This window comes from Pteropus alecto, unplaced genomic scaffold (assembly GCF_000325575.1).
Source record: "Pteropus alecto unplaced genomic scaffold, ASM32557v1 scaffold109, whole genome shotgun sequence".
Taxonomy (NCBI): domain Eukaryota; kingdom Metazoa; phylum Chordata; class Mammalia; order Chiroptera; family Pteropodidae; genus Pteropus; species Pteropus alecto.
The window spans coordinates 3,197,905-3,208,290 of record NW_006494608.1 but is presented as its reverse complement, the minus strand read 5'-3'; the positions used below and the strand labels follow the sequence as shown (position 1 = coordinate 3,208,290).

At 39.4% G+C, this 10,386-nt stretch overlaps 1 long non-coding RNA gene across 1 annotated transcript in view; it reads right to left on the bottom strand.

Moving 5' to 3' along the window:
- The window catches only part of LOC112473547, a 10,788-nt gene extending 632 nt beyond the window's left edge, over positions 1-10,156 (bottom strand). The window contains exons 1-2 of the long non-coding RNA XR_003044063.1: positions 9,988-10,156; positions 9,143-9,348 (exon numbers count right to left, since the gene is read on the bottom strand). This is a non-coding gene — a long non-coding RNA (uncharacterized LOC112473547). The remainder of the gene's footprint in view (positions 1-9,142; positions 9,349-9,987) is intronic.
- Between the last annotated feature and the right edge of the window lie 230 nt (positions 10,157-10,386).

The following is a 10,386-nucleotide window of genomic DNA, read 5'->3' as shown; positions in this document are numbered from 1 at the left end:
ATAGGGTGAAGAGGGGAGTTAAATTTAGAAGATTAGAAAAGACTCCAAATGACAAACCAAGGAATTGGGACGTGTTCTCATAAGGAATGGGAAGCCTTGATAAGTTTCTAAATAAGAAAATAACTTAAACAAATCAACATTTTTAAAAAAGTTCTAGAACCAAGCCATTCGGAGTATTGAAATGGCAAAAACATGAGGAGACTCCAGCAGTGTAAAGTAAGGTGAGTGTCTGACCCACTCAGCAGAGTGCAGATGAGTGCACAGGGGGAGCGACCCAATGGCTGTGTGGGTGAGAAGTTCAAATAGAAGATGACAAGTGAAGCTCAGCTTTCAGGTGCATAGGAGGATGGAGACCCTATTTGCTGGCACAGAGAACACAGGAAGTTAGAGAGGAGCAGCAGGATTCCCTTGGTTCTTGGTCCCTTTAGGGAGTTCCTGAGATGCCAGTAGGCCTCAGAGGAAGGGAGCAGAAGCCACATCATCTAGACAGCTTTTCTTTCATCTGTACTTGAACAAGCTACTTCTCCTCCAGCAACAGGTATGACCCCTGAGAGGTTATCCACCTCACTACGAAGCCAGCCAATCACTGCCACACCAAGAAAAGGGGTCCTAACAAGCTCTTTTTTGGCATGGAGTTTTGTTCAGCTTATTCTAACTTGCTGTAAGAGTTCTGCATTTTATAATGGGAAGTCTTATTTTGTGAAGCAGCTTCTTTTCATATATGTGTACGTGTGTGCGAGAGACAGAGAGAGAGAGTGAGAGAGAGAGAGAATTGGGGGAGGTAGTGGATCCAAAAAGAAGAGTCAAATTTGCATGATAAAATTTTAGAAACTCCTAACCCTGTCTTCAAAAACCTCTCACCCATCTCACTATTCTGAAGTTTCTTTAACAGAAGCTGATTCTTTCTGTTCAGCTTAACTACATACATCACAATGGGTAAAGTTTGTGGGTGAACCACCTCAATAACTCTGTGACCTTGAGCGAGTTATTAACACAGCTCCCTCACTCGTTAATGGTAATAACAAGGATTATAAGGAGTACTACAAGGATTAAATAAAATAAGACAGAAAACCCTCATATCTACTAAGTGCAAAGTAAACGTAATTTATTAGTGTTATGGAATGACATTGAAATGCTGACCCTCACAGTCAGGGTGCTCCTTCCCACACCAGGCCACAGAGTGAGCTGGTAAAGTTCTAGAATACCAGCTCAGCCACTGTGTGTCCTACACCTCTCTGTCTGAGCTTCCCTTTGTATAAAATGAAGGTGCTGACCATATTCCTACTGCTTCCAGTTACCATGCAGATGAAATGAGTTAGTAGATGTAAACTGGTGAGAGTGGTGCCTGGTGTACAATAGGTACTGATTAAGTTTAGTTAATGATACTTTTAAAGTAGAGGAAAGGGAGAGACGAGGGAACTGGTGAGAGAGACAGTGCCATTGATCCCGAAAACCAGCTTTTCTGGACCAAGACCTGAGCATACAGCAAGACTACACTGTCCCTGTGCTGTGACTATAGGTTCTATAGACTCTCCTTCTAGTATCATTTCCAAACTAGAACTAAAAACAACTCTTAATGTTCAGCGTAGGTTGTCCCAACATGATGACTTGGTAAAATGGCATTTGTTTGGACATATAAATTTAAATATCTTTATTAAGTATTACATTCTTATATAGTCACCACTTTTTGAAGAGTAAGAACAAGCTGGGAAAATGAGGAGGGACACATGATATAGCTCAAGGCCTAAGAGTATCTGCTTGCCTGGGAAAAAGTGCATGTCTCAGTTTTAGAAATCTCAATACATATGAATCAAAATCTACTAAGTTTATAAAAATGGAGTGTAGTTTTCGAAGAATGAAGAAAATTAATCACTTCCATTGTCGAAGGATTCTTTGCTTCAGGAGGGGGAAAAAAACAAAGAAAATTTAAAAAGTAAAAAAAAAAAAAAAAAATTTAATTCCTCGCATAATCTCTTTAAATGGCATTCTTTCTTGGTGAATTTCAACCCTGATTGAGTTTGCAAATATTGGGTTTATACTGCAGTGCATAAACCATATGTTCCTAAGGAGAGTTAAAAATGTGTAAAGTGAGGTACTCCTATAGAAATGATATTTAGAAGAAATTAAAACAAAACAGAGAAAAAGAGCTCTTCCTTTATGAAGAAATGGAGTAATTTAACTCAGAGTGTATGAGCTTAAGACATCAGCTGAAAAACAGCTGCTCCTCAGAGGAGAATAAGCCAGAAGAGTGAGGTTGAGAGGAAGTTGAGATGAGAACTGTTTAGTTCTTTAATGCTCCTGTGTGTGGATAAAAGAGTGAGAAGGAGGGGACCTTTTTTGGCATGAGCAGTGGTTCCAAGTAGTTCTAGAAGTTTCTGCCTCACTGAATATGACCTTCCTGCATGGCGGCTGGAGTGGAGGACCAGGGCCAAACACATGGCGCAGTGATGTAGCAGGGCCAGCGGGTCAGGCACCTGTGAAGCCGCAGCCACAATACTTTCTTCAGAAGCTGCTTTTTAACTTAGCAGAGCACAATTTTCCATCCCATATGTGCAAAGCATTTCATCTATTAGTGTTTTGTTGGCTTCTTTGGGCTTCCTTTTTTCCATTAAAAATAAAAAATAAAAAACAAAAACTCCCTGAACTCCAACTCATCACACATAAATATTTGCCTCTGAAATCCACTCCAGTTTTTTCCTCAAAGACTGGCATATTTTAACCTGTAGAGGCTTAACTGCCTGCATCTGCTTTTGATTAATGCAAGTTCTCTCTTTCCTGGGTCAGAACCCAATCACATTAAACAAGGTACTTTGCTAAGTGTCGTGAGGCATAACAAGGGATCATGAGCAGCTGTCTTAAAGGAGCTTATATTTTAATTTAATGTAATTTCATTTTAATTTAATTTCCATGTAACTGCCTGTCTGATTTCCTCAAATTCTACTGTAAAGTACACCCTCCCCTCCCCCAAATAAATGCTTTTAGAAACTTGCAAACTGATACTTTGAATTCTGTATAGTTTAGGTGGAGAATACATGTGTATATGTGTGTGTGAGAACACACACACACACACACATACACGCACAGAAAGATGCATAGACATACAAAATAACTACCTTTAATTCTCTCTTGTGACCATGACTTATTGTTATTTTATAAAAAATTTAAATGCTGAGTAAGACTCTGAGATAATAGTTTGCTGTTAACTGAGTGAATGGCATTTTATAGATTGCGTCATTTTTTTTTTTACTACTTTCTTTACTCATTTCTTCTACCCTCAACCCCCGCTTCTAGCAACTACCAATCTGTTCTCTGTATCTGTGGGGGCTTTTTTGGTTGTTTGTTTTCTAGATTTCACATATAAGAGCGATCATATGGTATTTGTCTTTCTTTGTCTGACTTATTTCACTTAGCATAACACACTCAAGCTTTACCCATGTTGTTGTAAATGGCATTTCATTCTTTTTATGGATGAATAATATACATATATATCACAATTTTTAATTTACTCATCCATCAATTAATATTTAGGTTGTTTCCGTATCTTGGCTATTATAAATAATGCTGTAACAAACATAAGCATGCATATATCTTCTTGAGTTAGCATTTTTATTTTTTTTGTATAAATACCCAAAAGTGAGATTGCTAGATCATATAGTAGTTCTATTTTTAATTTTTTTGAGGAACTTCCATACCTTTTTTAATAGTGGCTCTACCAACTTACATTTCTCCTAAGAGTGCACAAGCTTTTCCTTTTCTCCACATCCTCACCAACACTTATTTCTTATCTTTTGATGATAGTCATTTTTACAAAAGTAAGGTGATATCTCATTGCGCTTTTGATTTGCATTTTCCTGATAATTAATGGTGTTGAGCATCTTTCATGTACCTGTTGGCCATTTGCAAGTCTTCTTTGGAAAAACATTTGTTAGATCTTCTGCCTATTTTTAAAACTGATTTTTTTATTTATTTTTTGCTATTAAGTCATATGACTTTGTTTACATATTTTGGATATTAGCCCTTTTTCAGATATACAACTTGCAAATATTTTCTCCCATTCAGTTGGTTGCCTTTTCATTTTGTTCATGGTTTCCTTTGCTGTGCAGAAGCTTTTTAATAAAATATAGTCCTGCTTATTTACTTTTTCTTTGTTGCTTTTGCTTTTGGTGTCAGATTAAAAAAATCATCACCAAGACCTATGTCAAGGAGCTTACTCCCTATCTACTTTTTAGGTATCTTACAGTTTTAGGTCTTAGATTCAAGTCTTTAATCCATTCTGAGTTAATTTTTGTATATGGCGTAAGATAGTGGTCAAGTTTCATTCTTTTACATGTTGTTGTCCAGTTTTCTCAACATCATTTTTTAAATAGACTGTCTTTATGCCATTATATATTCTTAGCTCCTTTGCCATAAATTAATGGACAATGTATGCATGGTTTTTTTTTGGGGGGATCTCTATTCGGTTTTATTGATCTGTGTCTGTTTTAAAGCCAATACCATTCAATGTTGTAACCAAGCTTTACTTTAAACAATATGACATTTGTTTGAACCTAGAATGAAAGATCCTTTGTCATAAAAAACACATGTAACCTAGATGTGACTGACCATGGTGAGGATGGTTTCAAAATGGAGAAATGCTGGAGTCAAGAAGAGTATGGAGTGAATGAAGACATGTAAGAGTGAAACAACGATGAACTACACAAAAAAATTGATTGTGGGAAGAGAATGGAAGTCAAGATATATTCAAAGGTAAATTTGTAGGACTTGGTAGTTTCCTGGATTGAGAGAAATAAGGAAAGGTTGGAGTCTCAGTTTATTCACTAGTATCTGACTAGGTTCTTAGGAAGACAGCATTCATGTTTATTGAGATATAGAATTCATGTACAGTAGCAGGTATGGGTGAAAATTAAATAAATTAAGTTTGAGATTGCTGTGGGAAATCTAAGTGTATATATCTAGCCAGCAGTTGTATATGTAGAGGAGTGAGTATAAAGCTGAGGAGAGAAATCATCGTTAGAAAGAATAAGGTAGAGAAACAGAAATAATCAGTCAGATAGGTGGGTAAGTTGTATAAGTCAAAGACAGAGAGGATTAAGGCATGAACAGCTAACTATATATATCAAATAATGTGGATGTCCAGTAAGATAAGGATTGGGACTCGTTCACTAGATTTGTCCAAATAGTGGTGCTTCCCAGACAGCTGCTGTGACATATCAGGGAAGAAGATAGCAGTAGAGAGTTTGGGAGTTGGTAGAAGGCTATTAAGCAGAAATGACAGTGATTGTAGCCTCACAGATCATTACATTAATCCTGGTATTTGGTCTGCAACTGCATGGCCTTTAGTTATAAAAGGGATTAGAAAAGCTTGTGCAGTTGTGTGAAGGCAAATCCATGTGCATTCCTAGGAAATGCACAGAGTACAGAGTGTCATTTTAGTCTCTAATCCCATTTTGTTCTAAGGCACAATGTATATGGCCATATATGTGTCCCCAGGAACATGAAAGGACTCAGTTGCTTTCAACACATAAAGGTAAGAATTTTAAGGATCTATACACATTGATAGAAATAAATTATGATGACCCTAAGAACATCAATGCATTTACAAAGCTCCTTCATCAACCTTACCTGGCTATTGGGTAGCAGACTGACTAATACCAGCATTTTCAGTTGACAGATGATATAATCAAATTGTCAGGTGTCTTTTAATTACAGTTTACTAGGCATTAGAAGTTCAACTAGAAGTGATATTCAGAGACGGCCAAACCTATAGGGCCTCATCTGTGTGTAAGGGATTTTTTAGAGATATTGATTCAACTTAGTTTCTCTACCAACTCAGTCCCTACAGTGTGTCCAATCCTTGAATCCTTTAAAATGTAGAGTAAACAGTTCTAACATATGACAGAATTATAGAACAACTCTGTATTTAAAAATATCTCTCTGAATAGGCTAACCTTTATATTCAAAGAATATGTATGTGATAAGTTCTTCCTTTAGCGGTTGTGGTGCCTCTGTGTTGATATACCCAGAGTGCTGACTGGTTCCCTGTGGCACACAACAGGCACTTAGAAAATATCTGTTGAGTAGTTTGTGGAAGGTGTACATTGTGGATACCTCCTTATGGTTAGATGTACTTCACAGCTACAGATCAATCCTTGAAACCTCTGTAACCCCAAATTTCTTCCCCATACCCTGTTCAGGATGACAGCTTCTGGTTGGTTCTTCTCACCTGAAACCATACCTGTGTAAGACTCCTTCATCCATGGCTATGTATACCCCCTCACCAATTCCTGCTCTTCATGGGAAATATAAAAATGCTCATAAAGAATAAAGGCAACTTAAGTGTGCATTTCAGTTATTAATGTTATCTCTTGACCTTCTCGATTCTGAGCTTCGTAACCTTTGTCTACCTGACTAGATGACCTTTAACCCCTTCTATGTTGAGGTAGCCTATCCTTGTGATCAATAGTGTGGCTTCTGGCATTGCACTACCTGGGTTAACTTCTTATCTCCACTACCTCTATCATTGCACTCTGGGCGAATAAATTGCTTAGCATCTCTGTGCCTTGGTTGCCCCATATTTAAAAAGGGGATAAAAACGGATCCGCTCTTGTCTAGTTATTATGAAGATTAGTCAACACATATTATGCGGCTAGAATAGTGCCAAGGACCTGGAAAAAATTCACTAAATGCACTGTAGTTGTAGAGTAGTGGTTGTTATTACCTACTTGCTTAAGCATGGTGGCCTACAGATTCCTAGATTCCTGCACAATGGCTTAGCCAATGGAATGGCCTTGAAGAACTAGGAACCAACTCTCGCCTGGCCTTGCTGAAGGCTGCCTACAGAACAATATGCACTTAAGCCATAGATCTTCCAGCAGATCTCCAAAATGACGAATGTCCACTTGGGCTAGAAATTTCTCTCCCAACTAGAGGAGGTAAAGAGAAAAGTCATCATAGTTCTCACCAAACTAAATTTTATTGCATGGCATTTGCTGATCCTTCAAGTCTTTCCTTTTTTAAAATTATCTCCAGACCCACTCAACTTCCAGGGAAGAAGAGAATTCTGGAGATATTCTAGAATTAAAGAGAAGCTAGACACATAACAAGAAGCCATAAGCTTCCTTCATTTATGAATCTTCATTTATGAAATCTCTTCACTGATGAAACCAATTTCATAACCCCTTGGACAACTGGTATTACCTAATTTTGGATAAATCTACTGGAACAGTGGTCCCCAACATTTTTGGCACCAGAGACAAGTGCTGCTATGAGACTCTAATGCCTGCTGATCTGAGGTGGAGCTGAGGTGGTGATGCTAGTGCTGGGGAGCAGCTGCAAACACAGATCAAACTTCTCTCACTAGCCCGCCACTCACTTCCTGCTCTATGGTCCAGTTTCTAACAGGCCACAGACTGGTACTCCGATCTGCGTCTCAGTGGTCAGGGACCCCTGTGCTAGAGGATCAAGCCCAGCCTACTCAGATGATCCTAACAAGAAGTGAGTCTGAGAACCACCTCTCCAACAAAGATACCAGGCTGCAAGTCCCACGTGGCCACTCATATGTCCCTGTGGAGGTCTGAGCACAGAAGGAATTCAGTAAGGGAAACAAAACAAAACAAAACAAAAAACAAAACCACAACTTCAGCGAGTACTAGGAAGAAAAGGGAAATCTGTCATTTCTTGCTATACCTCACAAGCTCTCCTGGCAAAGAAAAATGACACCAAGGTCCAGGTAGGCTTCAAGTCATTGCTAATAATAGAGGAAAGATTTTGGGGATGAAAAACTTAGTAGCAGCAGCAGCAGCAGCAGCAATGGTAGCCTTAATTTATTGAACACTTACTATGTGCCAGACATTGTGCTCAGTGTTTTGTATGCATCTTCCCATTTTATCCTCACAATTCTCTCCTAGCAGATCTTATCTAGTGAGTTAGTGTGGCGGCTAAGAGGACAGGCTCTAAGTCAGGGCTATTAATAGCCTCAGCACTATTGACATTTGGGGCTGGAAAATTCTTGGTTGTAGGAGCCATCCTGTATACTGTAGGAAGTTAGAAAGCATACCTTTCTCCCCACTCCCACCCCAGTTGTGACAACCAAAAGTGTCCCCAGACATTTCCAAATGTCCTCTGAGTAGCAAAATTACCCCTGCTTGAGAATCACTGCTCTAGAGTCTCAGAAAAAGCACAAAGAATTCTAGCTCAAATGATTGCTACCAATGTGGCTGTGTACCAGTTTCTCACTGACAAATATACCAATTACATCCTATTTTAAAAGTTTTAACTGAAATAATTTCTGTAGCATGCTTAGAACAGCCCATAGGAAGTTTCAATAAATGTTAGCTGTTTTTATGACTTTGTTTTCTTTTTTTTTTTAACAGATAAAGAAACTGATAATTAGAATAGTTAAATAACTTGCCACATTCTCAGCTGAGGTGTAGCTGAACTGGAGTTCAAATCCAGACCATCTGTCATTGCTAGGGGCCAGTGTCCTGGCCACTCCTCTTTGACAGCAGCAGAGACTGAAGTGGCCTGAGCAGCTCAGCCAAGGTGGCCATAGCAATTCCCTGGCATTTGACATTGTTTGCTGGCAGTCACAAGTGGTCACTATCAAGGATTATTATTTGTGTATCCATGAGTCACAATATGCCAGATTCATAAGAGCCAGATGTCACAGCTGACCCAGATGAGGCACTCAGACAGATCCCACGCATTTTGTGTGTCAGGGCTTATCCATTCATAAAATAGCTCTTTCCCAAAATATAAGTCTTGAGAAAAATATCTAAAGTTGGTTGAGCAATTCTGAGACTAGTTGCAGTGGATTTCCAAGTTTCTCCCCCTACCCTCCACCTCTCATACTTTTAATTCTGGGTTAATTCTTTCACAATTCAAGGGCATGGTACCCATCATTTGACCCAGTAAAAGAAACAGGAATTGACAGACATAAGTAGGTGACCATAGGATAATAACATTATTTTTGCCGTTGTAAATCTTAAAGCTACAGAAATATTTTGTGGTCAAAATCAGGCAGTGGTATCACTAACTCTCTCTCTGCCTTTTTCCCTTTTCTTTTTTTCAAACTGTGGACAGAACCACTTTCTCAGAAGTACAGATGAAAGACCCCCCCAAAAATGCATGCATGTATACATACCAGTCTCAGGAGTACAAGGTGTCTGGAGTAAGCATTAGAGAGGTTCAAGTTGGCTCTCCCTGTTAAAATTACAGCTGCACCAAAGATGGTACAGAATATCAGCCCAGGCCTCAGGAAACTTGTCCGGTCCTCAGGAGTGAGAAAATGCAGCTGTGCTGGATCCGATAGACTATGGAGGGTCAGGCTTCACTCTTCTCTTCACCACTCTGTCCAGAAAGAAATGTCAGGGAGATGCCCCCACTGCACCAGGCAGCATCTAGGCAGCCATGGTCAAAACACAGGTATCTGTCATTCTGTGAGTGTTCAAAAGACAGGTGAATTTTCTTTTTTAAAACAAGAAAACAAACAAACAAACAAAATAAACCTAGGGTTTAGCGTTTTTCATTTTTCATTTTCACTTTTTGTTTTCCTCCAGGGGTTGAAATTTAATCTCTCTTTTAGCAAACTGGAGCTGGCTCCCTCTCTTCCCCTGGCTTTTTCTTCCCAGTGTACTCTCAGTGCTTATCCTACAGGTACACACTCAGCTGATTAGGACGACTGTGCATTGTCCCCTAGGGCTATTGTCACCAAGGAAACATGTTTGAGGACAGGTGCTTTCCATCCTTTCCTCAGCTGATTAGGACGACTGTGCATTGTCCCCTAGGGCTATTGTCACCAAGGAAACATGTTTGAGGACAGGTGCTTTCCATCTCTTTCACTCCCACCCACACACATACAGCATTAGCTATGCTGACACTGCTAGTCTTCAGGTTCAGCACTTGTCAGGTATTGGCAGTGAAGGAATCCCTTCACAAAATGCACTCAATCATGGGGTATCCATATATGTGAGTGTGTGTCCAATTCACCTGCAAGATTCCTCATTTCCCACAGGTCCCACTAGTGCAGTAATGAAAGTGATGCAGCCTCATTCAGTAGCAGTTATAAGATTTGGCTGAGGGCTCAGCTTTCCCCTCTTCCTAGGATGTCCTCTCTGACATTTCACCTCTTCCCAAGAGGCACTTCTTGTGAGACAACACAAACATCATTCACCAGCTGCACCCCACCCTTTAGCTTGATGACCTACATTACTGGCTAACACAGAGATATTTTTTAGCTTAACTTACATCCGGTTAGGCATAAAGATATTTTTAAGACTACTTTGTGGGGGGTAAAAACACATCAGGGGTTACTCCAAATCTATTTCAAATCAGAGTCTCAGGCCAACCCTGCAGAGAGAGCCAGAAGGAGGAAATGACTCACTCTCC